The sequence below is a fragment of the Natator depressus genome, chromosome 3 (assembly GCF_965152275.1).
Source record: "Natator depressus isolate rNatDep1 chromosome 3, rNatDep2.hap1, whole genome shotgun sequence".
Classification (NCBI taxonomy): Eukaryota; Metazoa; Chordata; order Testudines; family Cheloniidae; genus Natator; species Natator depressus.
The window spans coordinates 158,517,472-158,543,657 of record NC_134236.1 but is presented as its reverse complement, the minus strand read 5'-3'; the positions used below and the strand labels follow the sequence as shown (position 1 = coordinate 158,543,657).

Sequence of the window (26,186 nt, the reverse complement as noted above, 5' to 3'; positions counted from 1 at the left end):
CACTGAAGGACCCGCCGCCGAAGTGCTGTCGAAGGCCCGGAGTGAGTGAAGGACCCGCTACCGAAGTGCCACCGAAGGCTCAGAGTGCCGCCAGGTGAAAATTCACAGGGGAGCCTCCCCAGCCGAGAGCTCAGGCGGGACGGACAGGACAGTCCCGTGGGCAGCATGTGGCCCGCAAGCCGGCGTTTGCCCACCCCTTTAGCAACCGGTTCTAAACTTGCTTCAAAATTTAACAGCTGGTTCGCGCGAACCGTCTCCAGCTCACCACTGCATACATGTGCATGGTCCTTTTCGCCTCACCACAGGGCATTGTGTACAGCAGCGGCTTCCTCTAGGCCTTCGTTGATTTTATTTTTTAGTCCCTCTGTGACCCAGTTCCTTATTTTAACTTTCCTTTCTTCTGAGCTAAGCATCTCTGCTTCCTCAGTGACCAACACCAGACCAGGATCTTTATCCCGAGATGCAGAACACTGATCCCAACCACTTGGGATCATTAAAGTTCCCAGGGCATTTTTGCAACAATAGGAGAGTTAGTTGTTGTATCCTTTTGGGCGATAATATTCTGCCTACCTGAATTCCCTCTGCACGTTCCATAGGATGGGGCATTCTTCTTCATTCTCTCACCTAAACTGCTGTAGTTCATTGTTAAATAACTGCCATGTTCCTTCCCACAGATGGCTATGTAACCCCAATGGCAGACTGGATATCATCTCCCTCCTCTCAGAGCTGGTCTACTAGAAGATACTGTAACAACCTATTACTGTAGCCTTCATCACTGCAGCTCAAACGCTGCTGGCAGCCTATGGGCAGAGCCGCTACAGCTCCATTTTCTGAAGACTAAAATGGCTGTAAGTTCATAGGGGCCTCTGCCCCCAGTCTAGGCTGCAGGACCCGTCCACTGGCATTTTCTTTGTGCTGTATGAGGAGCTAATGCTCATTTTTCTCCTCATGGTTCCTTAGCAGTCAAAACACAACTGCCACAAGCACTGGTGGACTAAGAGAAGACTTGGCCCTCAGCAAAGGAAGCCCCAAGCTTTGGAAAGGCAGGTTTGGAATAGTCTGGACCCTCCCCTGTCCCTGGCTTTGACAGAAATAGAACCTAGGGTTCTCTGGAAGACACCATACAATCTTCTTCTCATCCCTTGGGACTGAGGCCCGAGGGTGTCACACGTTTAGCCTTAAACCATCTGTAATCACAGTCATGACACTACAATGGGGGTCTGTTGCTTTTATTGCACTTATTCTGAGCACGGCCCCGTGCCAGGAAACTCAAACTAAATAGAAGAAACTGGAATTAAAAGTTCTGCATTCCTGGCCAATACCAAGACCTTTTCTATTCCTTCCCCCGAATGGAAAATGTTTGCTGTCTGCAAAGAACCTCCCCTCTATCTAATTTTAGAGTATGTTTGTCCTGGCTTCCAGCTGTCTCATATTCAGTAAGTCTCACATGGGCAGGCCCTGTGAAAGTTTCAAACTCGCTGGCTTTCTTTCCTTCTCCGTTTTGAAATCCAGTACAAGAGGTTTATTCAAAAAAAATCTCACGGGAGCTTTATGTGAAAGGACATTTGATCATTAGCCATTTAAAACTGGTTGTACATTTATAAAGAAATTGTGTCTTGGCTCCAGTTCCACTAAACTGACATTAAATTCTGTTTTGTTGTGCTAGCTTTTAAATAGCTGCAACGTGAGTTCCAATAATACTAAGAACATAAACACGCCTAACTGGTTCGAGTTGGAGAAAATGGATGTTCCATTTACACTGTCTGTCTAGCTACTTACCAGTGGACTGGAGCTTGAAATCTTCTAGCCATAAGCATAAACCACTACCAGTATAGCATGGCTGGCTATGCACATTTATCATAGTGGCATGTGAATGCCTACAGAGTTAAGAATTCAGGTTTCCGAAAGCTAGATGTCTTAGAGTCACAGGCTCAGAGACTACAGGACCTTGTAGCCTTCTGAGGCTGATCATTAGCATCTCGTGCTGTTACTAATGAGGTGCCTTTCCAGCAATACCCTGAAACCAGAGGACCTGTCATCTCAGATCAAGCCTTGATACCTCTTTTTGCAGGAGCAGGCTTTTACTCTGGGGGCCAGAAATTTCCCCTCCTGCCCCAGGTGTGGCTGCCTATCTCCATTCCAGAAGAGGCTATATTTATGGTTATGGAGCCAATTACGTCTCAGTTCTAGAGGGGATCCCTCTCTGCTAGAGATAAGCCGCAATTACAGAAGAAGGTTACAGCAGATGCTTTCACTGCTGCTGCATGTACCTCTTCTAGGGCTAGAGGGTGTCAGTCTCCGGGTTGCAAATAAAGCATCTTTCAAAGTGAAGTCACTTTGTTTTTCATCTTTCTGTATTTAAAAAAAAAAACAACGGAGACACATTACAGCCTGTCCTAGGTTCTGCTGCTAGCAGCTGGTTACACTGGATGATGTACACGAGTTCTTTAGCGCATTCGTTTTCAGCCCCTCAGGAAGCTCTCAGTAACTCACCATGAGCTCTCTTTGTTCTGTGTTTATATAGCATGTAGCACAGCGGGGCCCAGCTCCAAGCCTAGGGCTCCTAAATGTTCCTGCAATAATAAATAACAACAACGACGGTAATCTGATCCCAAAAGGAAAAATTCAGGGTGATCCTGTGTTATAGGGAGATTGCTTAGTTCAGTGATTAGAGCCGGGGGGGGGGGGGGGGCAGAAACTGCAGGACTCCACAGTTCTGCCACTGACTCAGTGAACACCTCTGGCCCTGTTTACGCCTCTGTAACATGGAGAGCAAAACTACTTGCAAAAGTGTGTAAGCAGTGTCAGGATAAGCTCCACCCTGACATCTGGTGGTGAGGTGTGGCAAGTTGTGGAAAAAAACTTCAGGGGCCGATCTCATTTGCATAGGCACACCCACCCCGCCTAGACTGAGGCCATAGCTGCCCAAATGGTCACTTCGGCTCCTGTGGGATCCCCAGTGTCTCTGTTATTGGGGCAGGAAGAATAAATTGTTATTACCCTGATTATGGGAACTGTGCTTGGAACTGTACTTGGCCTTTTGTTATGATGGAGGGACTCACCATCAACTAAGTAGCACTTGCTAGACAAGGGTCATGGATTCCAAAACTGTGTGAATGGAGAGAGGCTGGGGACAAGTATTAATACTTGGTGGTATGGGCCCCTTGGTGAGGGCCTTACATGCTAATTGCACTTCCTCCTCTCTCCACTGTGAAATATCAGAGCTAATTTTGATTTCATTAGAAGTCTAGTTACAGGCTGTTGAGCTCACTTTGGGCTAATAGTGCACCAGCATTGAGGCTCCCCTACTACAAGCTGAATTCACCAAAGAGCTGAACTGACTTTAAGAGCTGAAATCACTGAGCATTCTGTTAAGTAGTGGGGGAGCCTGAAGATATATCGTGGAGCAGTTTGCGGGACGGCTGGAGTGCCATGTGGACAGGCTGGCGGAGCAGTTCGTAGGATGGTGGGAGCTGTTGGTGGGACGCGGAGCAGTTTGTGGGACGGCGGGAGCTGCTTGTGGGCCGCGGAGCGGAGCGGAGCGAAGGAGTTCGTGGGGCGGCTGGCGGAGCGGAGCGAAGGCCTATGGAGCTGTGGGGCAGTCAGCTTCAGATCATGTAAGGTGCCTCTTACCCCCGTCCCATCTCCACCCAGGGTGGGAGGTAAAGCTCCGCAGATAAACTTTCGAACTCTGGGGCTGCTCTGACCAGGGACAGAGACTTTTGGGTCATTGGACTTTTGGGACTTTGGGTGATTTGGGGTTGCTGGACTCAAGAACCAAAGGGAAAGGGGCATGCCCCAATTTGCTTGGGGTGGGTTTTTTTTGCTCATGGGTTGTGTTATGAATCCTGTTGGTGGTGTTTCCCCAATATAATGCCACATTGTTTCTCTCTGTTATTAAAAGGCTTTTTGCTACACTCAGACCATGTGCTTGGGAGAGGGGAAGTATTGCCTCTTGGAGGCGCCCAGCGGGGGTGGTATATATTTGTCCCAGGTCACTGGGTGGGGGCTCGAGCCGGTTTGCATTGTGTTATTGGAATGGATCCCCTAGATATTGAACATGGCCCTTGTTGCTGCCAACTCTGACAGGCAGAAGGGTTACAAGTGTTTTGAGGATTTGTTGAATGATTGTTTCTAAAGCACTTTGATGTTCTTGGATGAAAGGTGCCCTCTGTACATGCAATGTTTAGCATGACATTTCCACTGCACCTGAGCTGCAGATTGCAATTTTTCAGATCAAACTTGAGCCACTGTGCCAGACACCCTGCCGATCTTGGGTATGGCTGGTGCAGATTCAAACTTTGCAGCCCAGGCCCATCTGTGTTATTATTGTTTATTATTTGTATTAGAGCAGGGCCTAGGGGCCTTTGTCATCACCAGAGCTTAAATAACTGCATCCGTTTGTCTCCTAAGCGTTTCTTTTCTCTAGCTCAAAACGGCACATCTGGAGTTCATCTGAAGGTCAGCACTTCCGCAGCGGGACGCCTTGTGAAAATGGATTAAGCGGCTAGAAGAATGATTAAAACTGAGAGACGCCCACTTGGACTGAGTCGTCCCCAGAAGCCTAGTGATCCACATTCCTATTGAAATGATGGATATTTATCCTGTCGCTGCTGGCCTCTGCCGTTACAGGGACAGCCTCACTTGTCTGGCATGGGCTTTGAATGCTGCAATTTGGATTAATTAAGGATGGGTATATTACATTTTAATAAGCAGGCTCTCCTTGGCAGTACAAATCTGCTATGTGATTCAATAACTACTGCGTCTGTAGTAATGTGGGTAAAGTCCTTAGGTTTAGGAATTCCTCTTGGCCCATTTTCCCTGTTCCACTCACAGTAGTCAATTGTCTGTACGTTATACCTTTGCTTCCTTACTGCCAGACTGTTCTACCTTGACATGCTGAATAGTAATCTACTGTGCAGGAAGCCCCATTGAAACTAATGGGGCTGCTTATGGATTTAGGTTTTAAATGTGAGTAGGGGTGGCAGAATCTAGCCCCTTATTATTATTGCTCCCTGAGGTCCTAAACAGGATGGGGACCCAGTGTGCTAGACACTGCACAAACATATAGGAAAACACAGTGTTGGACTCCAAAGAGCTTTCAGATTAAGAACATTGAAACTAAAAGCTGAAAACAGGAGTTACACTTTCTGCCCTTTCCTGTGACTAAATGCACTTTTCATTTCATGGAACGCGGAGATGTTTGGAAAAATGTCTGCTCTCTATTTGATGGGAAATATTGTTGCTTTCTCATGGTCCTGTAAGTACTGTACAGAATGTTTGCTGTGTGGTCTGGCTTGCCTTTCTGCCTGAGAAAGACCTTTCTCCTGGAAGGAAGAGAAATTCCTAATGGTATATATTCTACCTGGTTTTCCTGAAAAACTGAGATGTAAACTCCAGGCCTTGATCGCTTGTGGTCCTTAAAACTCTCAAGGCATTTTTTGCAGGACTAGGGGTGTTGGTTTCAGTATCTTGGACAAATTCCAATATAGGCATAAGGGCTAATTGAAAATGTTCCATCAAACCTGCATTTCACAAGCAAAATAGGTTTTTGCCAAAGAAATGTTCATTTCATTGAAAAACCAAACCCCAAACCCTCCAGTTTGGCAATGCTGCCATGGCGCCTCGTAGGAGCTGCAGTTCAACAGCCTCATGCCCCCAGTCTTCTCTATGGGCCAAGTTCCCCGACCAGATTTCAGCTTCCATGAGTCACTATGACCAGGTACACTGCAGCGACTCTGCAAGAGAGGGGACTGCGGCCCATAGGAGAGAACAAGGCCTTGGGGCACCTTTACTATGGTTCCCATGAGGCACTGCAGCAGCACTTCCAAATAAACATTTCTGGGTTTTAGCCAAAAGTTTTTGATTTTTCAGCCAAAAAATTTCAGATTCAGATGTTTGGTCACAAAAAGTCAAAATTTTCCACAGAATAAAAACCCATTGTCTGAATGCTCCTAAGAGGTAACCACACTCTTCCGACCTAAAGTTCACCTGAAGAATTATATATGGAGGGGCTTCGATGGTGTTCCCAAGAGCAGAATTTGGACCATTGTATCAATCTATTTATGGGATTTTTCTGCACTTCCTAAACTCAGATGGTATGTAGAGTTACTGTGCACTGTTAAAAAGCAGCTTCATTTCACCCCATTGGCTGCTTTTCATTGGTTAGTAAATCTTCTTCTTTCTTCCTTTATTATTAATTAATTATTATTATTTTATTATAGCTATGCAGCCCTATCACCTTATGCTGTGAGCTGAGAAGTTTAATGTCAGGCTGAGTCAGCATTAGCATTAAACTTCTAAGGGTACAGCCACCCAACCGAAAGAAACCCACAGCCAGGAGTCTCAGAGCTCAGGTCAACTGACTCAGGCTCGCAGGGCTTGACCTGTGGGTCTAAAAATAGCAGTGTAGACATTCGGGCTCAGGCTGGAACCCGAGCTTCGAGACCTTCCCCGTCGCCAGGGTCCAAAAACCAGCTCCAGCTGGAGTCCGAATACCGACACTGGTATTTTCAGCCCTGCAGCATGAGCCCCGTGAGCCTGAAACTCGCTGCTGTGGCTCTTTTTTCTGCTGTGTAGACGTACCCTACAGTGCTACAGAAAATGGTGGTGGTGATTCCGTAGGCCATATTCTTTCCTGTGATTTAGTGCTTAACCAAGGCACCAGCACAGGGCTGTTTGAAGTGCTGTTTTTCAGATGAGCTAACCTGGTCAGTGAAGGTCTCTTTTTTTGGTAGGAGTTTAGCCCCTTCTGTCCTAACCAAATTCCAGCTTGGGGAATAACATTTTGCCTCTTTGATTCTGCAGAATCTAGCTGGAAAAGCTATTTTTCCACCTCATATTCTAAGATGCTATCTACTCTTGCTATGAGTGATTAATTGCTATGTTTCACCCCAGATGCGGCTGCATTTCAGTGATTGATGAAGCAGTCCCTCTGCAGTTTGAAAAGTTCTGTGGCTTCCTTCTGGATGCAAAATATTATATGAATATAAGATTGTTATTGTTAAAAATAATAATCTGGCTAATTTAATGCAACAACAGTGCAGACCAAAAAAAAAATAAAATAAACTCAAGCTGTGATGAAACTTCACAGGGAGAGAATGACAAACACGCCAGTCTTTTGCCTGGCAGATTATCTACAGGCATTCAGACAAGAAAATAGCACTGTCAGATGCAAACGTTCAAAAAATTGAAGAAGCAGATGAGAATTAAGTAACAAACTCATCAAGTGTGCAGTAAGAATCTTATTTAATATCATGAGCTTCATCTGTTACAAGCTCTGCTCTCCTTTCTGTGGCTCAGCACCAGACACCTCTCTTTTCAGTGGCTGTCACCACTGAGGCTGTTTTACACCCCAGAAATGCCACTACTGCCGAGATCGGGACTGTTGCAAACTAAGCCTCCTTTTAGGCATCAACTCCCCTCATTTGGTAGTTAACATCGTAAGGGCCCCAATAGACAGGAAAAAGAGGCATTGGTCACATTTTTTGGCATGGGCCCAGAAAGTTCCAGGCTGGGCTGGTAAAGTTTGCAGCAGCATTGAGTAGTAGTGAAACCCAAGTCTATGAAAGTGTCTTGCATCAGTGTTTCACTTAATTCAATATATTAAGCTGCATAAAAATAACTTCCCACTCAGGCAGAGATCTCTGTCTATGGTGCATTCTTCAGATGAGATTAACTGCTAGCGGAAGCACATTCCGTTGAGATGTGACAGCTGGGGCGGGGACATGTTCTGCACAACAGGACTGAGAATTAGCCATGTTCACTGATGTAACCAACTTCCTCCCTCGCGTGTTTAATGGTGCTACAGAGTCCACAGCACACAAATTACCAAATCTGTTAGCACACCAGAGTCCCATGCTGATGTTAATAAGCAAACCTCCTGAATAATATAGCTCTACAGCCTACCTGCCGTGCTTAATATTATAGTTCTCCCTTGGTATCCAGATGTTCTTTGCAGCCAAAGGATTTTTTTTGATACAGCAACATGTATTTTGTAGAACCAGACTGCTGGTTCTGGATTCATGTCACCCACACTTGCAAACCTGTTCTTTCCAGGCTCCCAGTTGAGCAGCCACACTGCATTGCTATGCATGCCACATACTGGTGCAGCCATACTGTGGTGCACAGACAGGAGTCAGGCACTGTGGCTTCTGGGGGCGTATCCCAGAGTTCTTAGCTCCCTGGCCAGCTATAGCCATTCTAGGACTGGATTCATGATGTATTGTGGGAGAACTTTTCTGTCCACCCCACGGCTCTTGACCCAAAGTGCTCTTAACCTGCACTTGCAAAGTAAAATATCTACTATAAGTGACTTGGCTGTGTGAAACCTTTCAGTGAGAGGGGGAAAAAAAATCAAATTCCAACCACCGTCCCAAAATAATGGTTGTAACACTCATGGGATCTACTCTGGGATTATTGTTAAAGTAGCTCATTTTAATGTTAGCCCACTGTCCATTTGATATGAAAATTTGCTACCAGAGCCAGGCCATGGATCCAGAACTGGTGAGTGACCGTCTCTTGCTGTCATTTCCCCAAAGGAGGCTGGCAAAAACAATGTTCCTAAAATAATTGCTAGCTGTGAGACAATGGACTTCCCAAATTGCACTAGGGCTATCGGTAGGACTTGTGCCCATAGTTTGTCCTCCACAAGAAGCAAATGAGCACATAGGTCACAGAGGGTATCATTACACAGACTTTGTTGGCCACAGAGTCAGGTTCGCAGACACCAACGTGGGAGGTACTAGCCGGATGCATGTTGCCAGGGTTTTGCAGAGACCAGGACTTCACCTTCATGGACAAGCAAGGATGTTATGCCCTCCAGAAGATGACATTATTATAAATGTAGCCTCTGTCTTCACTGTTATTCAAGAGACCCCCACATACCCTCTTCTGCCATGGTTTATGAAACGGTCCCTTGGCGTCAGAAGGCCTGGCAATGCAAAGTTCAGTTAAATGCTCAGTAGCTGCAGGATGGCAGTGGATTGCACATTTTGCAGGAGGAAGTCATGCTGGCGCTATACGCAGTGCAACTGCTAGAGTCTCCTGGGACATCCGATGCAGTGAGCTGTAGCTCACGAAAGCTTATGCTCAAATAAATGGGTTAGTCTCTGAGGTGCCACAAGTACTCCTTTTCTTTTTCCGGATACAGACTAACACAGCTGCTACTCTAAAACATGACCCTTGAGTTTTCCTTACCCCTTCTGGAGCATTTTGCACATATGGGACTTGGTTGCACAGGAGCAGACTGTAGTTCTGGGTAAATTTCACTGTTCCATGAACTGTTCATTGCTTGGGTCATGGGCCCAACAATTCCTGAATTGTCCTTTGGGTGCATAGGCTGCAGGACATGGTAATGTGATGGGGACTGAGCACAGAATGTCCTGCTGCATTTCATCCTTTATTCTTTTCCTTCTCCCACATTGGTTGAGCATCCACTCCCCCAGGTTCCTAGTCCCTCAGCTCTGCCCAGCAGAGGTGGCAGGGCCTGCCAATGAAAGTGAAAGAGCAAATTATTGTCTGGCCATGAGAAAAAAACAAACAAGATTTCTACTATTGTTTAGGGGCTTTGTCACTGCACAGGAAGAGACTTTTTATCATTTGGTTTTATTTTATTCATCCTTTTTAAACTGTCCTATTCAGAAGCTCCAGGAAACCATGACCCAAGGCAAGAAACATTATGGTAAGAAGAATAAAATTAATTACATTCATAAAAAAAAGTCTCATTAAATTATTTTCCCATGGCCAGGGGGAGGTGTCCTGTGAAGGAATCGGTTACTAGCTTAGCTTTTACCATCCTTTCAGGCAGGGCAAGCTCTGGAAGATGTTTGTATGCTAGAAGTACCTGAGTGGCAGCGAGGGCTTCCATTCCAGGCCCAGTGGAGGAACGCCATCCATCTATGCTAAGGAATTTTTGTCTGCATCTGGTAACTGACCAGCATGCCTACAAATGGAAGGGCTCATGAGCTACTGAGTCTGCCCTAATAAGTATGCCTGGACCTGGAATGTAACCGACACTCCTGAGTGAGAAGTTTGCATGCATCCTCAGTCAAGAATGGGTGAAAATTGGTGGCAAAATCAGTAAGATGCTAATGTAGGATGGAGACACGTTACACTGCTGCAATTTGGACTGATAATCCAGGCAGCCCAGGACATTTCAGCTGCACTGAGAGGTCGTCCCAATGTGGCTGGCTTATAAACAGAACCGTGCATGCAAAATTATGAATCAGTGCTCTGTAAGGCTAATACCCCAACATGTGCTTACAATCGAACAGCGTGGAGAGGAAGCATTACATGCCGAATAGCTGTGTCTGAATGAGGAGGTTGCTTCTTGTTCCTAGAAGTCAAGTGGGAAGCTTGGGGACAGAAGGGCCAGGACACACAGGCCCAGGGGACTGTGGAATAGCACTGACGAACTCTTAGAATCTGAGCGTGACATCCTGGGCTTCTGCCGCCGCTACACTGCAAAGTTAGCGGGCTTGCACATGTGCTACAGGGGGACACAGACTCAGACCCATACCTCTGGGCGAGTCAGGGTTCCACTTGTGTCAGAGAGCTCTCTGTGTGGACGGTGCGGGGGTTTCGGCTGGAATAGAGTCAGAGCTGGGGTTCACTATGCAGTGTAGACACACCCAAACAGAATTAATTAATGACTGACATTTCCACACAATAGGTCACATCATCCAAGGCTTTGTCCATACAAGGTGTTTTGAAAACATTTCCCACCCTCACTAATATGGATGCAGCGCCACCAGTGATAGCAATGATGGGAGCCCTAGTGTAGACGAGTCCCCTACACCCACTAGTCTTGTTAATACCATGTCATTTAGATATGTGCTGAGTAGGGTTGCATGCTATGGTGTTAAAATGCCAGCAGCAGTAGAAGCCCAGTGTGCCCTAGAGCTTCCAACATTGCTTCTGCCAGCAGAGCTGTACTGGTGTTAACAGCAGTTGGAACTTTTAGTGGGGAAAAGTGTTGTGTAGCTACAGCAAGGCGGCCTGTGGATGCTTGAAACATTTTACTGATGTGCAGCACAAACATGCTAGGATCTTTTCACCCATCACTGAAATGCAGCCACCTCTGAATGGGAATGTGGCAGCTGTTAACAGCACACAGCGACGTTACACACCATTGAGGAGAGAATTCTGTAAAGATTACTGCCACACACACTCTACTTGAGGCTACCTGGCAGCCTCGGCTATTGCAGAGTGCAGCTGCCTGCCTTAAAATAGGTCAGGCTAGGAAGACACGTAATACTTCTGTACTCTGCACTGGCTGCCAGTGCACCTTCTGGTGTAATTCAAGGTACTAGTTACTGTCTACAAACCCCTCAGTTGTCTATTATCCCAGAGCTTGCTTTCCCCCATTCCTCACACCGACACCTGTGCTCAGAAAGTATGCCTGCCCTAAAGCTACCGTGTGGGGCTGCCAGGAGAACGGGGCACATCTTCAGGTAGGAATTGACTCCCGTTAGAAACACATCTGAGCCGAAGCCTGACCCTGTTCAGATAGGCACCCTGCAAAATTGTCTTTGTTCAGTTTTCCTTCCTGCCCCCAATCTCCTATTTTCATCCTGGACTATTATTGTTCAGCTGGCTTCTCTGCGCTGCTCACTGGCCTGAGCAGTGCCCGTCTCAGCAGAGGCTTGGATGCTCACTCACAGACAAGGATGTTCCACATCGCCAAGTTTGGATACCCTTATTACCCCATTTCTACTTCTGACAAGTGCCAACAAAGCCACCCTTTAGTTAAGTTAACTTCAATTGAATACCCGACTCTTTATTTAGAGCAGGAGATTCCCGCTGCCCTCTGTGACCTCTAACATCAGGGGAGCTAAGCACAGAGCGGGCAACTGTTTTGGTGACTGGATCAAGGACTCAGAGAAGACTATGGCCTTTATCCATTCCAAAGCAGTGCCACGGAAAAGCTGGTAAGGATCATTGTAGTTGACAGTCCCCAACTACATATACACAGGACTCTCCTAACAAGCAGCAATTCAAAATAATCACAGGAGTTCTGCTGCACGATATGATCAATGCTGCTCAGCTCTGGTGGTCTTGCCAAATAATCACAAACCAGGATTCTTTCCTACAGTGCTCAGAATGGATGGATCTGAAGTCAATGGACCATTAAAATAATCCAACAGGTATGCGGCGGGTGTCACGTATGCTAGAATCAGAACCTAGTCTGGCCAGTGACCCACATGCAAAGCGGGGTATTTTTTTTTTAATCACTTCCAAGGTGGAGTTGGAGGACCTGGTACATTGCACTTCCGCTCTGCAGAGGCTCAAGAAAATGCCCTGGGTTTGCAGTGTTGAATTTGTGCTTGTTTACACAGGTGCGGTCAGGAAAGTTACGACAAGCCAACTACAGCGTGAAGAAGTCAACATGTGCAAGTTAAAACACATTTACTCCTGAAAGAGAGCATCCTCAAATGAAGTTAAGTGCTTTTGGTTCACTGTAACTTAATCCTCCTCCAAGGAAGAGAGCTTCTACCTGGAAGTTAATGCGCTTTAACTTATTTACATTGACTTCACCCCTTTAATTGATTTGCCTTAACTTTTCTGCATGTCCCAGGTAAACAAGCCAAAGAGAGCAATGAGACATATGGAGAAGTGTGCGGAAATATCATTATATGTCTAGTTTCAGAGTAGCAGCCGTGTTAGTCTGTATTCGCAAAAAGAAAAGGAGTACTTGTGGCACCTTAGAGACTAACCAATTTATTTGAGCATAAGCTTTCGTGAGTTGCATCCGATGAAGTGAGCTGTAGCTCACGAAAGCTTATGCTCAAATAAATTGGTTAGTCTCTAAGGTGCCACAAGTACTCCTTTTCTTTTTGCATTATATGTCTAGTTGCCATAAGAAAAAGACCACGCAAGGAAGTAATTCTATGAGGAATCGAAGTCACAGAAGAATCACTTTGACAGTACACTCAATGAGTTGTCAATAATTAGTATATGCTAGTTAACTTTTATTGCTCTGTCCATTTGCCAAGGCAGTTTTGGTCCAGTCCCATTAAATATTACACAGTCTTCAGAACAATGAAGGCTGTGACAGAGATGCTGCAGAAGCTCTAACTTACAACTAGCATACCTCAGCTGACAGACAGAGGCACTTGTCTTTTCAGGGGATGACTCCATACATCTTTTATTTTTATGATACATTTTATGATTGGGCATTTATTTAAATATCTAGAGGTGCATCCATCCCCAGGTCATTAGTGATCAAAAGCTGTTGCCATCTGACAGCTGTTTGGTGTCAGTCCAGCTCCCAGTGGAAGTGTTCGCACCATCAAAAAAACACCAGCACTATGAACACCAACTGGAAAGCTTGGTGTCAGTCTCCAGAGAGAGGCCATGGCATGAAGAGACCCTTGAGAATGAGCCACCCTCCACATTTAGAGGCGATTGGGCAGGGGTAGGGGCGGGGCGGGGAGGAAGGATGTCTACAGGAAGGCTGTATTGCTGTCGCACATGCTGTAGCTGTTCTGAAGATAAACAGAAAACTAGTTTCCTGGGCCCTCAGCCCACCACCACCGTCTGCCTGTCTCTTGACATATTACAACAGGATTAAAGCGGTGCTGTACTTGGAATCTAACTGTATGCCCACAACAGGGTCAACATCCTGGAAGTCCGTTTACAGGGACACAGTTAGGCCCCACCCAAAGTTTGGATCTCCTGACTTGGCTATAGTTGTATTTTAGATGGGGCCTTAAGAGAAGATGCTTTAAGTTGCTGTGCTCATTAGGTTTGTGCATTAGCAGAAAGGCCTGTTACAGTTTCCAGAGGGCTCAGCTCTTTTATTTAGCATCATGTGGAGGCCAGCCTTCTCCTGTGGCCTACAGGACAGGCTATTTTGGCAGCAACTGCAGTCTGAAGCCCATGATCCAATTAGAATGACATCACTTGGGATGTCAAGCAGTCACCTGTGTTCAGTTGTATTACCTGAGCCATTAGTAAAGGAAATCAAGCCTTAACAGAGGCATCTCTGTTACTGTGGCAACAGTGTTGCCAGCTGGAATGAATGGGGCTAACCTGTGTGTGTGTGTGTGTGTGTGTGTGTGTGTGTGAGAGAGTGAGAGACACACACAGAGCGAGCATGAGCATGTGTGTTTGTGAAGTCATATTTAGATAGACTTGAGACATGCTGGAGGAACAGTGCGGGGTGGTTGTTAAAGTTGTCTGAGGTGTAAAGGCCGCCCTCCAGAGAAGAATGCAGGGCTCAGTGAATACTGAGCAGAACAGAGACTTGCTTACTGCAGCTGAGAGAAACTCTGGGTTCAGCAGCCAGAATGAAAATATAACTGATGTACCCACGCTCATTTTTTGTCATCACCACCACCACCACCAGGGCAGAGTCGGAACGTTTGCTTTAGCTCTGCCCATGCCATACCTGGCCAGTGGTGACAGCCAGACATTTTCCAGAACTGACATGAGTTCCCAGCACTACATTTACACAGAAAAATTGTGGGGGGGGGGGGAAAGAGGGCTGAAAAGGATAAATTAAATAAATAAATAACTCCACCGTATTTCTCTGTGTTCCTGAAAAGGGTAAGGAAAGAAAACTTTTTGTTTCCAGTCTTTTTTAATTGTCTTATGAACCTGACAGAGCTTTTCAGGCATGCATGGTACCGCCCTTTACCAGACTTGGAGTCTAGGGAGCGCAGTTTCATAACCTAACGACTACATTTGAGCCATCACTTTTGTTCTTTGTTCTCGAGTCTTTGTTTGCCTGGGTACTGCAGCAAGCAAGCGCCTTTGTTTCTCCCCAGAAGGTCTTGTCTTGTCAGGGCCGGGGGGAGGAGCAGCAGAGTAAAAATAGACAAAAACAGGACCATAGATTCGACTGGGAAAACAAATAAATATGTCGCTAGGCCTGGAAGCTTGTCAGATAATCACTGTTAACTCCTCGAGTGGGAGCCTAAACTACCGGATGCCTGTGCGTTTATTAATATTTTGTGGCAAGGAACAACAAAAAGGAGAAATCTTCTCCAAAGCACAGAGGTGCTGATGGCTGGCGAGTTTCACAGGCATGTCCCCATATCTGCGGCTGCCCCTCACGCTCCCTTTCTGCCATCCTCAGTCCCCACTTTGGAGGCAGTACACAATAATAGCCAGTCTTTCTCTTCTCTAGCAAACATAGATCTCACCATGACAAGAGCTTGTTAATTCACATGCTTCAGGGCAAAAGCTGATCACCAAAAACTGCCAGGGAAACAAGATCCCCTCATTCTCCCATCACACCAACAAGAGCCATCTTCTGTATTTGGTATAGTATCGGGACAGGATGGCTATTCCAATGGACCAGAGGCTGTAACTGCAATGCATGTGGGAGACCCACTAATGTCAACTGGAGCCGTGTGGAGGAGTTCCGGTCAGAGATTAGCTTGCTGCAGCAGGCGCTCTCTCCTCCCACAAAAGGGTCCAATTCTTACTATTCTACAGATACTAATATCCCTTGGCAGCCTGTGGGAAGTACTTTGCATTGGTAGAGGTGACGATTTGGTTCCCATGGGCCCCTGGGACAGCAGCAGCCTGCTTCAGTTCTTTGGCACCTCTAGTGACCTCTTTGGCTGAACAAGGAATAATGCTGAACTCCAGAGATTGTCCTATGGACCCCATTTCAGCCAGAGGACATTGGCTGGGCAGAAGAAGGAAGAAGTGAGAAGACCCTTCTCCAGAGGACCCTTCTATGAACAGTCAGGCTACTCACTCTGTGTCATGGAGGTATTTGATATGTGGGATTTTTAAAAGATTTTTAAAGCGACTTTGTCAAATTTAAAATCATGATGGGTCACAGCGTATTACCTTTTCTTGGGCAAATGGTCCCACTGGCTTCAATGGGACTATTCACATGAGCTAGAGGTGCTCATCTGAGCAAGGGCTGCAGACTCAGGCCCACAGGTGTTGGGGTTTTTTTCTTTTACGCAAATGCTCCTACCTGTAACTAAGAGCATCTTCAGATTGTTAAAACTGAGGGAATTTTAAACAGCTAGTTTATGTTTCACCAGTTACGCTGGTTGCTTCCTTTGTGGGGTTTTTTCAGCTCCAAAACTGAAAATAAACTCCTCAGTTTCACTTTTGTTTGTAGTTTAGTTTCCAGTCCAACCTCAACTTCCCATGCACTAACGTATTAGTTGTTTGGGATGCAAAACTGCCTATGAATGTTTATTTTGAAACTTCTTTCCAGTGGATTTTATTACTGGGTTTTACAGAAATATTTTTATGGGTCTTGTGTTTTGTAAAAGCTTATTTTTGCAAAGCCTAAATTTTAGACCTAATTTGACATAACTATGTCCCTTTTGTTTTATTAATTAAATAGCCAGACTAGAACAGTCCCATAGTTCATTCAGCCCAGTGTCCTGCCTCTGACAGTGGCTAATGCCTTAACTGTCAGAGGAAGATGTATGTCTCATATTGAGCAATTAGGAAGCACCCCCATTTTTAGTTTGTATGTATAACTTGATTATTCTAACTCCTACTAAGCAAAGTAAAATTTCTCCAAAGAGTCAGAGGAATCATAGAACTGGAAGGGACCTCAAGAAGTCATCTAGTCCAGTCCCCTGCACTCAAGGCAGGACTAAGTATTATCTAGACCATCCCTGACATGTGTGTGTCCAACCAGCTCTTAAAAATCCCCAATGATGGAGATTCCACAACCTCCCTAGGCAATTTATTCCAGTGCTGGACAGTTAGGAAGTTTTTCCTAATGTCCAACCTAAACCGCCCTAGCTACAATTTAAGCCCATTGCTTCTTGTCCTGTCCTCAGAGGTTAAGAATAACAACAATTTTTCTCCCTCCTCCTTGTATCAACCTTTTATGTACTTGAAAACTGTTATCTTGTCCCCTCTCAGTCTTCTCTTCTTCAGACTAAACAAACCCAGTTTTTTCAATCTTCCCTTATAGGTCATGTTTTCTAGACCTTTAATCACTTTTGTTGCTCTTCTCTGGACTTTCTTCAGTTTGTCCACATCTTTCCTGAAATGTGGTGCCCAGAACTGGACAGAATACTCCAGTGAGGCGTAATCAGTACAGAGTAGAGTAGAAGAATTACTTCTCATGTCTTACTTACAGTACTCCTGCTAATACATCCCAGAACGACGTTTGCTTGTTTTGCAACAGCATTACACTGTTGACTCATATTTAGCCTGTGAACCACTATGACCCCCAGATCCCTTTCTACAATGACTTCCTGGGCAGTCATTTCCCATTTTGTATGTGTGCAACTGATTGTTCCTTCTTAAGTGGAGTACTTTGCATTTATCCTTATTGAATTTCATCCTATTTACTTCAGACCATTTCAAATTTTAATCCTATCCTCCAAAGTACTTGCAACCCCTCCCAGCTTGGTATCATCCGCAAATTTTATAAGTGTACTCTCTATGCCATTGTCTAAATCATTGATGAAGATATTGAACAGAACCAGACCCAGAACCGATCCCTGCAGGACCCCACTTATTATGCCCTTCCAGCATGACTGTGAACCACTGATGACTACTCTCTGGGGATGATTTTCCAACCAGTTATGCACCCACCTGATAGTAGCGCATCATAGAGCTTTTGCAGTGGCTTTCCAAAGCTGTTTGTGATAGCAACAACCAGCTCCTCTGCACAGCTTTACGGTATCCAGACTAATTAAATACAGGTGCAAGCTAAAACACTGGTTACAACAATCTGTCACCTTACATTGTTGCCAGGCATATCTAGGCAACAGATATACAGCAACTCATATGGACTCCAAGTTAGCCCATGTTCATACACTCAGCTAATTAACCTGCTTAGTAATGGCATTAACAGGTTGCACAAATCATCTAATCATCAGTGTAAAATATTTCTGTACTGCCACAAGGCAAGTTTTTTTCTGACCCCAGTTGTGATTAACTTATGCCTTGAGCCAGGAGAAACGAGAAGCCTTGTAATTTTATCTTGTAACTGCACATGCTATTCTTATGCACATCCATGTCCTAAGCCCTTTTTATATCTCACTAGGCAAGTCACACATGACAGAATGTCTTAGGAGTTATTAAAAGCTTTGCCAAGTTCAGACCCTTCTATTTCTCTCACATTCTAGACTCTGTTTTCTTTTCCTCTGACTTCCTTCTAATTGAAAGCAGCTTTAGCCCTGGAAGACAGTTCTGAAAGGGCAGGAATAATTGTGTGTGCCTGTACCGGAAAGGCTCATTGGTGCCAGTTGGCAAAGGGTTCGCTGCTCTGTGTCAGCAACTCTTGTCAGGCCTGACAAACTCACTACACCTAACACATAGTATTTATCTATAAAGAGCCACATGAGATCTTAAGTGAAAGCCAGGATCACGCTGATCATTAATGTCATTGTGAAATGTATGTCCTGATGGAATTTAAAAGGTTATGTCTGTGCACTGAAAATATGGCCTTATAGCGGGTGTCAAGGTGGTACTCCACAGCAGAGGTGAAAAACTGGTCTCCTGCCAGACCAGGGAGCTGACTTCCAGCTAAGCACAAGCAAGTCTCTCTCTCATTGGTGGGGGGAGGGGTAAGAAGGTGACTCAGTCTTGGGCACCCTGAGAAGCCAACAGAGTGCTCCAGGACACTGTACTGTCACCAGTGGGAGAAAACAGAAGGTCCTTGACATTTCTGGTGGAATCCCCCTTGTCATAGTTTGGTGGCTGTGGCCCCTGAATCCTCATGTCCCCCCAGCCCGTGCCCAGACACAGTTCCCGCTGTCCCTCTTTTTCTCCCCACTCTCATCTTGTTTCCATGTTGTCTGAGTTTCTTTCCCCAATCTTTGGCTCTTTTTCTTGTTTTGTTCCCCATCCTCCACCTACTGCTTCTAGCCGCCACTCTCCTGCTTACCTGGGGCCATATGCTGCTAGGCTTGTCAATTTTCTAGTTCCAGAAAACTGAACACCCTCACCCCGCCCTTTCCCCTAGGTCACGCTCCTTCCCCACCCCTTCCCCGAGGCCCCGCCCCTGCTCACTACATTCCCCCTCCCTTGGTGGCTAGCTCTCCCCCACTCACTTTCACTGGGCTGGGGCAGGGGATTGGGGTGCGGGAGGGGATGAGGGCTCTAACTGGGGGTGTGGGCTCTGGGGTGGGGCCAGAAATGAGGGGTTCAGGGTGCGGGAGGAGGCTCCAGGCTGGGGCAAGGAGTTGGGGTGCAGAAGGGGGTGAGGGCTCTGGCTGGGGGTGCGGGCTCTGGGGTGGGGCTGGGGATGAGGGGTTTGGGGTGCATGAGGGGGTTCCAAGCTGGGGGGGGCAGAGGGATTTGGATTGTGGGAGGGGCTGCAGGTTGAGGCAGGGGGTTGGGGTGTGGGAGGTGATTAGGGCTCTGGGGTGGGGCCGGGGATGACGGGTTTGGGGTGCAGGAGGGTGCTCCGGGCTTGGGGAGCTCAGGGCTGGGGCAGGTGGTTGGGGCTCAGGGTTGGGGTGTGAGCTTATCTTGGGCGGCTCCCAATCAGCGGCACAGTGGGGGGGCTAGGGCAGGCTGCCTACCTGTCCTGGCACCACGCAGCATGTGCCCCGGAAGCAGCCAGTGGGTCTGGGTCCTAGGCGAGGGGCCAGGAGACTCCACACAGTCCTCTTGCCCACAGGCACCGCCCACCCCAGCTCCCATTGGACTGCGGAGCCAGTACACGGGGTGGGGGCAGCGCGCGGAGCCCCGTGGTCCCCCTGCTTAGGAGCTGGACCTGCTGGCCGCTTCCAGGGCACAGCATGGTGCCAGCTAGGACAGGTAGGGACTAGCCTGCCTTAGCACCGCAGCACCGCCGACCGGACTTTTAACCGGCCCAGATTGAAAACTGGACACCTGCCCACCATGCCCACCATGGACTATCCAACAGCGGCTCCATGGGGAGGTCAGCATGCACATGCTCCTGTGACTGGGCTGAGGGTTGAAGTGAAGCAAAGCTTGGGCCGGCAGATTGAGCCTGAGCCTTGTACCCTTGAGGTGATGCTGTTGGCCACAGTGCTAGGTGCTGTCACAGAGTAACACATCCCTGTGCTGCAGACAGACACAATTACTAGATAAATCTCACACCTGCAGACACCTGCAGAGGTAGGACAAGAAAACTGACCTTCAACTCCAAAAGCAGAGGTCTGTACATTTACTCCCCTAAGCGACCTACTAATATTGTTAGTTATTTATGGGCCAGCCACCAGAAGACACCATGTCTCTCCCCCCCGGTGTACATCAGAGCAGGAGCAAGGCCTGCAACTTAACCCACATGATAGGGCATGGTCACAACAGGCATGGATTAGATCCAGTATCAGTCAGCTTTCCTCAGCCCTCACTGCTGCTTTTCTGCCCTGTACCAACCCTGTCCCCCCATAAGTCCCACACAGACCTGCAGGCACAGCCTGTCCCACATCCAGCTCCGCATCCAGCTCCTGAGGGTTCCTCTTGGCATGCAGCCTCTCAGTGGTTCTTGACTAGCTGTTCTTGGCTGCTGCTTCCCAACAGAGTCTGGCCACCTCCTGGGTCAGGCTCCTTCCCCTGACCTGGCTAAGGAAAGGGATATGCAGTGAGGAGGGAGCAGATGGGAGTTGTAGTTCCTTGCTTAGCAGATCCATCACACATCAATGGCCCAGTACTATAGGTGTGCACTGCACATTCTGCTCATTAAAAGCAGAGGTTCCCTCACATCCAGGTCACTCTGGCCCTGATTCCACCGAAGCCAAGGGGAGGAGTTTTGCCATTGACTTTGACAGGACTGAGATTTGGCCCGATTAGTCAGTTCCACTGTAAAATCACTGAACCCCAAATTCACTCAGCTCCCATGGACTGCATTTAACTCCCCCACAGCTTTCACTTTCTATTCCACCAAGCTTTCCCCTTGGGGCAGAGGCCTGTGTACAGCAAAACCATCCTCAAAAAGCCACCACTAAGCCGGCATCAACCTTGCACATCCTCTCCCTTTAAAATGATGCCCTGACCCAACCCCCAGATGTTGTCAGCAAGTGGAGCGCATGCCAATTCCAGCCCTAACTTGAAGCTTTTGGAGACAGCTCTTTTTTCGTTTCAGATGAGGTTGGTTTAACTCTCGCATACATCACTGACAGGCCTTTAAACAAGAAATATTTGTATGTTTTTTTGGGAAAAAATGCATGAGAATAAAGGGCCTCCAAGCTTTCTGAATTCCCACAGACCATCCAGAGCGAACCAGTTGCCTTTGGAGGGATCATTTCCCTTAGGATCAGAACCTGAAAAAAATCACTCCTAACCTCAACACAACCTATTTATTGGCAGTACATGGGGGAGTTGATATCTGAGAGAGAGACAAGAGGCTTTGGTTTTAGGGCGTATGCTTCTAAAGAAGCCAAAAGCTGTATCTGGACGGCATGGGAAAGGTGGAGCGGGGAGTGGGGAGGAGAGGAAGAAGGTAAGAGAAAAAAAAACATTGTCGTTTTTTTCCTTCTCTTGCACTTTCAGATGTTCAATGGCTGTTCATTTTCTGCCCCCTCACTCGCATGTGGGATCTTTAGTCCTCCCTGCAGCAAATACCTTGGGCAGGTAGCGTAAGCCTCAGCAGACTGCAGTTCCAAGAGCATCTACAGCTCTTATTTCTTTCCATATCTGACTCCATTTGGTTCACTCCTGAAACATCTTAATTTAAAGTCAAGATTACAAATAGAACATATCGGTCGTTCTCATAATTAAAGCTATTGTAGGCCGCCCACAAGGAGTTACCTCCCTTCAGGAGATCTGCTAGAGTGGGAACAATCACACCAGCACCATGCAGAGCCAGTCACAGGAGAACTTTCTTTCCCACTCCCTTTTTATAATGCACAGATATAATGCTGGTGACAGGTGCTGCACGGACAGTGCCAGAGAGTAATGTCCTTTTGTTAGCCCGAGAGTTCCTCTTTACTAAGGAGAGACACACATCGCGTTCTTTTACCCTCTCTCCCTCAGACCTTAATTTTGTTCCTTCTTATTTTCTTTTGAAAAGGAAGGATCTTGTTGCTTTCTGTGTTAATAGAATATTATATAGAAGTCTATAATAATATATAAAGAAATACAGTATATTTCTAGTTATCCAAAAGTAGTCCTACTTACCCAGATCCACAGTGTGTTGCCCGCATTGGCTGAGACACTTCCATTTGTCCACATGCCCAGTTTTGGCTCTCCCCCAGGCCTGTCAGATAAACAGCAGTGTAACAAGAGGGGAATTCAGAGATTCCAAGTCTACCATTCAAATCAGCATTCAGAGCACATTAGTGAGGCAGTGTGATCTAACGGAGAAGACAAATTGAACTGGGAATCAGGAGACCTAGTTTTTCCCCCCAGCTTTACCACTGGTCTGCTGTGTGACCTGGGGCAAGTCGTTTAACCTCGCTGAACCTCTGTGTCACTTTCCACTCTTTGTCTGAGATTGTAAGCGCTTGGGGCAAGGCCTCTCTCTGTGTGTTTGTACAGCATCTAGCACAATGGGGTTCTGATCTCAGTTAGGGCCTCTAGGCATTACTGGAATAAATTACAGGAGACAGGAAAAAGCACTAGAAAATTAAAAGCATCAATTGTGTCCTGGCAAAGGTGGCAGGGTTATGGAATAGATCAGTGGTGCCCAACCTTATTACCCAGGAGGGCCACATAAACCTAAGCGCAACCTTGAGTGGGCCAAACAGATTCTACTATTTTAATAAGCTTTAAAGTCACCTGTATTGATTTATATTTATATTTTAAACTGAAGCCTGAGCCCCACTGGCCGGGACTGACAGCAGTCGTCCAGCTGCCTCGGGCTGACAGCCAGAGCCCCATGAAATACTCTGGTGTGCCGTGTACAACCCATGGGCCGTAGGTTGGGCACCCCTGGATGAGATGATGCAAGAGGCTGATAGATACCTCCTCAGTTGTTTTCTCCAGTCCTTCCCAGGATGGAATTTCAGCACACGCCTCTTAAGAAATTGCTCCATAATGAGCACAACTTTGAAAATGTTTCTTCTGGGTCCAACCTGACCTTCCACATTTCCCCATCACTAATGGAAACCTACCTCAACTTGCATTCCCTGGGCCCTTGCTAGGAACTTACACCAAATATTGTCCGCAGTTGACGTTTGTGTTCCACAACCCTGTTGTTTGTTCCCCCTCCCCTCTACAGGGCTGGTTTCTGACTGGGACCAGAAGCAGAAGGGCCATGACACTACCAGGAAGGCTGACATTTTCATTTTTAATACTTTTTTGACCCAAAAAAACCCATCAGATTTCTGGAGGAAGTGTCAGGTTTTAATTACATTTTTTCAGATATTTCCATAGCTTTGTTTCTGTTTTCAGTAGTCTGGTTGTTGTGGGAGGCAGCCGCCATTTTGTGTTCAGTTCAGAAGTAGCCTGACCCACTGGTGAGAGATACCATGCTCTTTTGGAAATGTTGGTTCTTTTTCCTTGACTTAAAATTAAACAGTCAGACAGATAGACAGTAGGGCCCAGTTCCTCAAAGGGGTTTAGGCATCTAACTCCCACTGAAATCAATGGGAGTTAGGCACCTAAATACCTTTGAGGACCTGGGTCTAGCTACTTGCTGAATGAGTGAGGGCCTGTGTGTGTAAACACCAATTCACAGCCCCATGCCTCTCTAGTGGCCCTCAGTTGAAGCACTTACAGTGTACCCTTGTTGCCAAGAAAGCCAATGGCATTTTGGGCTGTATAAGTAGGAGCATTGCCAGCAGGTCGAGGGATGTGATCATTCCCCTCTATTTGACATTGGTGAGGCCTCATCTGGAGCACTGTGTCCAGTTTTAGGCCCCACACTACAAGAAGGATGTGAAAAAATTGGAACGCATCCAGCGGAGGGCAACAAAAATGATTAGGGGACTGGAACACATGACTTATGAGGAGAGGCTGAGGGAACTGGGATTGTTTAGTCTGCGGAAGAGACGAATGAGGGGGGATTTGAAAGCTGCTTTCAACTACCTGAAAGTGGGTTCCAAAGAGGATAGAGCTAGACTGTTCTCGGTGGTAGCAGATGAGAAAACAAGGAGTAATGGTCTCAAGTTGCAGTGGGGGAGGTTTAGGTTGGATATTAGGAAAAACTTTTTCACTAGGAGGGTGGTGAAGCACTGGAATGCATTACCTAGGGAGGTGGTGGAATCTCCTTCCTTTGAGGTTTTTAAGGTCAGGCTTGACAAAGCCCTGGCTGGGATGATTTAGTTGGGGATTGGTCCTGCTTTGAGCAGTGGGTTGGACTAGATGACCTCCTGAGGTCCTTTACAACCCTGATATTCTATGATTCTGTGAAGATTAAAGAACATCTTGTAGGTTCATGTGAGACTGGGAAGTCCAATCACCTCCGTTCACAAGAGTCACTGGCATGCCACATGTACTGAGATACTGTAAAGCTGTGTAAAGAGAATACCACTGTGGAGCCCACAGTATCCCATGGGTAAAGGTCTGTGACAGGGTGAACTCACCCCGCACTGGACAGGGAAGGGTTAATTCCTCACTGTGGACGGAGAAGGGTTAATTCCTCACCACACCCCCACATCCTACCAGGCATGTTCCGGGTGTAGCAGCAGTATAAGAGGGAGCAGCCCGGCACAATCTGGGCTGACCTCCGAAGAGGAATGGTGCTCCTTGCTGGCTCCTGCCCAGAAACCACTGGAGCCCTGGACCACAGAAGCCAGAGGCGCCGAGGCCCACACGGACGCCCACCTACCTGCGGACACCTCAGGGAGGTCCGAGCTACAAGGAATTGCACCGGCCGAAGAACCCAGAGACCCCGAAGACACCCAGATCACAGACTGGAGTGACAAGGTAGGAAGTATCCCAGGCGGGATAAGCCATTGTCCCAAGGCCAGTCAGTGTCTTGCGGATGGATCCCCACTGAACCAGTGGTGGGCTCACTCGCCACTGCAAGGGCCCTGGGCTGGGATCCAATGGAGCATGGAGGGCCCGGGTCCCCCTACCTGGCTGCCACCCCACTTCCCCCCGGGTGGCAGCCCACACCTCCTGCCCCCCAAGCAGCCACTAGACCCTATAGCCCCGCCCAGAGGGCTACCCTACTGACTCTTTTCAAAGTAGCAGCCATGTTAGTCTGTATTCACAAAGAGAAAAGGAGGACTTGTGGCACCTTAGAGACTAACAAATTTATTTGAGCATAAGCTTTCGTGAGCTACAGCTCACTTCATCAGATGCATTCCGTATACTGACTCTGGCAGCTAGGCCATATAACCATGCCTAGAAGGTGACCCTATTGGCTCTAGCTGCTAGGCCATACAGCCCCACCTGGAGGGCAACTTTATAGACTCTGGCTGCTAGGCCATACAGCCATGCCTGGAGCGGTATCTCCATTGACTCGGGCCGCTAGACCTCGCTGCCAGTGAACCCAGTGGATCACTGATGACTCTGGCCACTAGCCCTTACTGCCCTGTAGCCTCGGGGTATCTCTGTTGACTTTGGCCATTGGACCTTACTGCCTTGCAAACCCCAGGGTACCTCTATGGACTCTGGCCGCTAGGCCTTGCTACCTGGCAGAGAAGGGCTACCCCCCCCCCCCACGTCCCCGGACGTGGGTCATGTGACCCTATTGCCCTCTGGAGCAAAGCGATTCCATAGACTCCAGCCAGTGGGCCTTAAAGCCCTGCAGATCAGGCATCTCTATGGACTCCTGCCCTTAGGTCTCTTGGCCTGGAGATTGAGGGCAGCTTGAAGGGCAGGGTGAACTCAGGACAATTGTTTCTTTTGATGCAGTGAAGTACGTTCGCAAAACCTGTGATGCAAAAATAGTCCCCCTGAGGATGGAGGGAGAAGTGTAAGTCTGAAGATAAAACCTGCCTGTAGAAAATAGACACACCCACACACATCAGCAGGTTGCTCAGACAATAAAGAAGACTAAAATAACCCCACCTTGTAAATCTGTGGAGCCTGGTGTTCAGAGAGCTCTGCACTGGCCGGGATCGCTCAGCCCGGCAGCGTCTGGGCTGCAAGCATAGTGCCTCAGTGCATCTTGAGCTAGGAAAAGGTGAGAGCGCAGCTGCGGCAGCCACTTGGCCTACAGGAAGGTCTCATACTTTCCTGCACCAGGTGTTGCCAAAGTGCAGCTCACAAGCGAAATGCACCCTGTGTTCTACATGTGGCCGCCACAGCTTTATCATGGAATATGGCCTGTGGGAGACGACAGGTCCTGACCTGCAGTACTGCCAACTCCAGGGGTTTAAACAAAAATTTGGAGTTTGGCTTAAAAAACCCAACATTAGAAAAACTTTTGGGGCTCT

The 26,186-nt window shown here is 47.3% G+C and overlaps 1 long non-coding RNA gene across 1 annotated transcript; it reads right to left on the bottom strand.

The window, feature by feature from the left end:
• Positions 1-8,912: 8,912 nt before the first annotated feature.
• Positions 8,913-22,106, bottom strand: LOC141985242 (uncharacterized). The gene is made up of 3 exons (XR_012638891.1): positions 22,036-22,106; positions 20,324-20,481; positions 8,913-9,487 (listed from the first exon to the last, which is right to left on the bottom strand). It is a non-coding gene; the product is annotated as an uncharacterized LOC141985242 (long non-coding RNA).
• Positions 22,107-26,186: the final 4,080 nt, after the last annotated feature.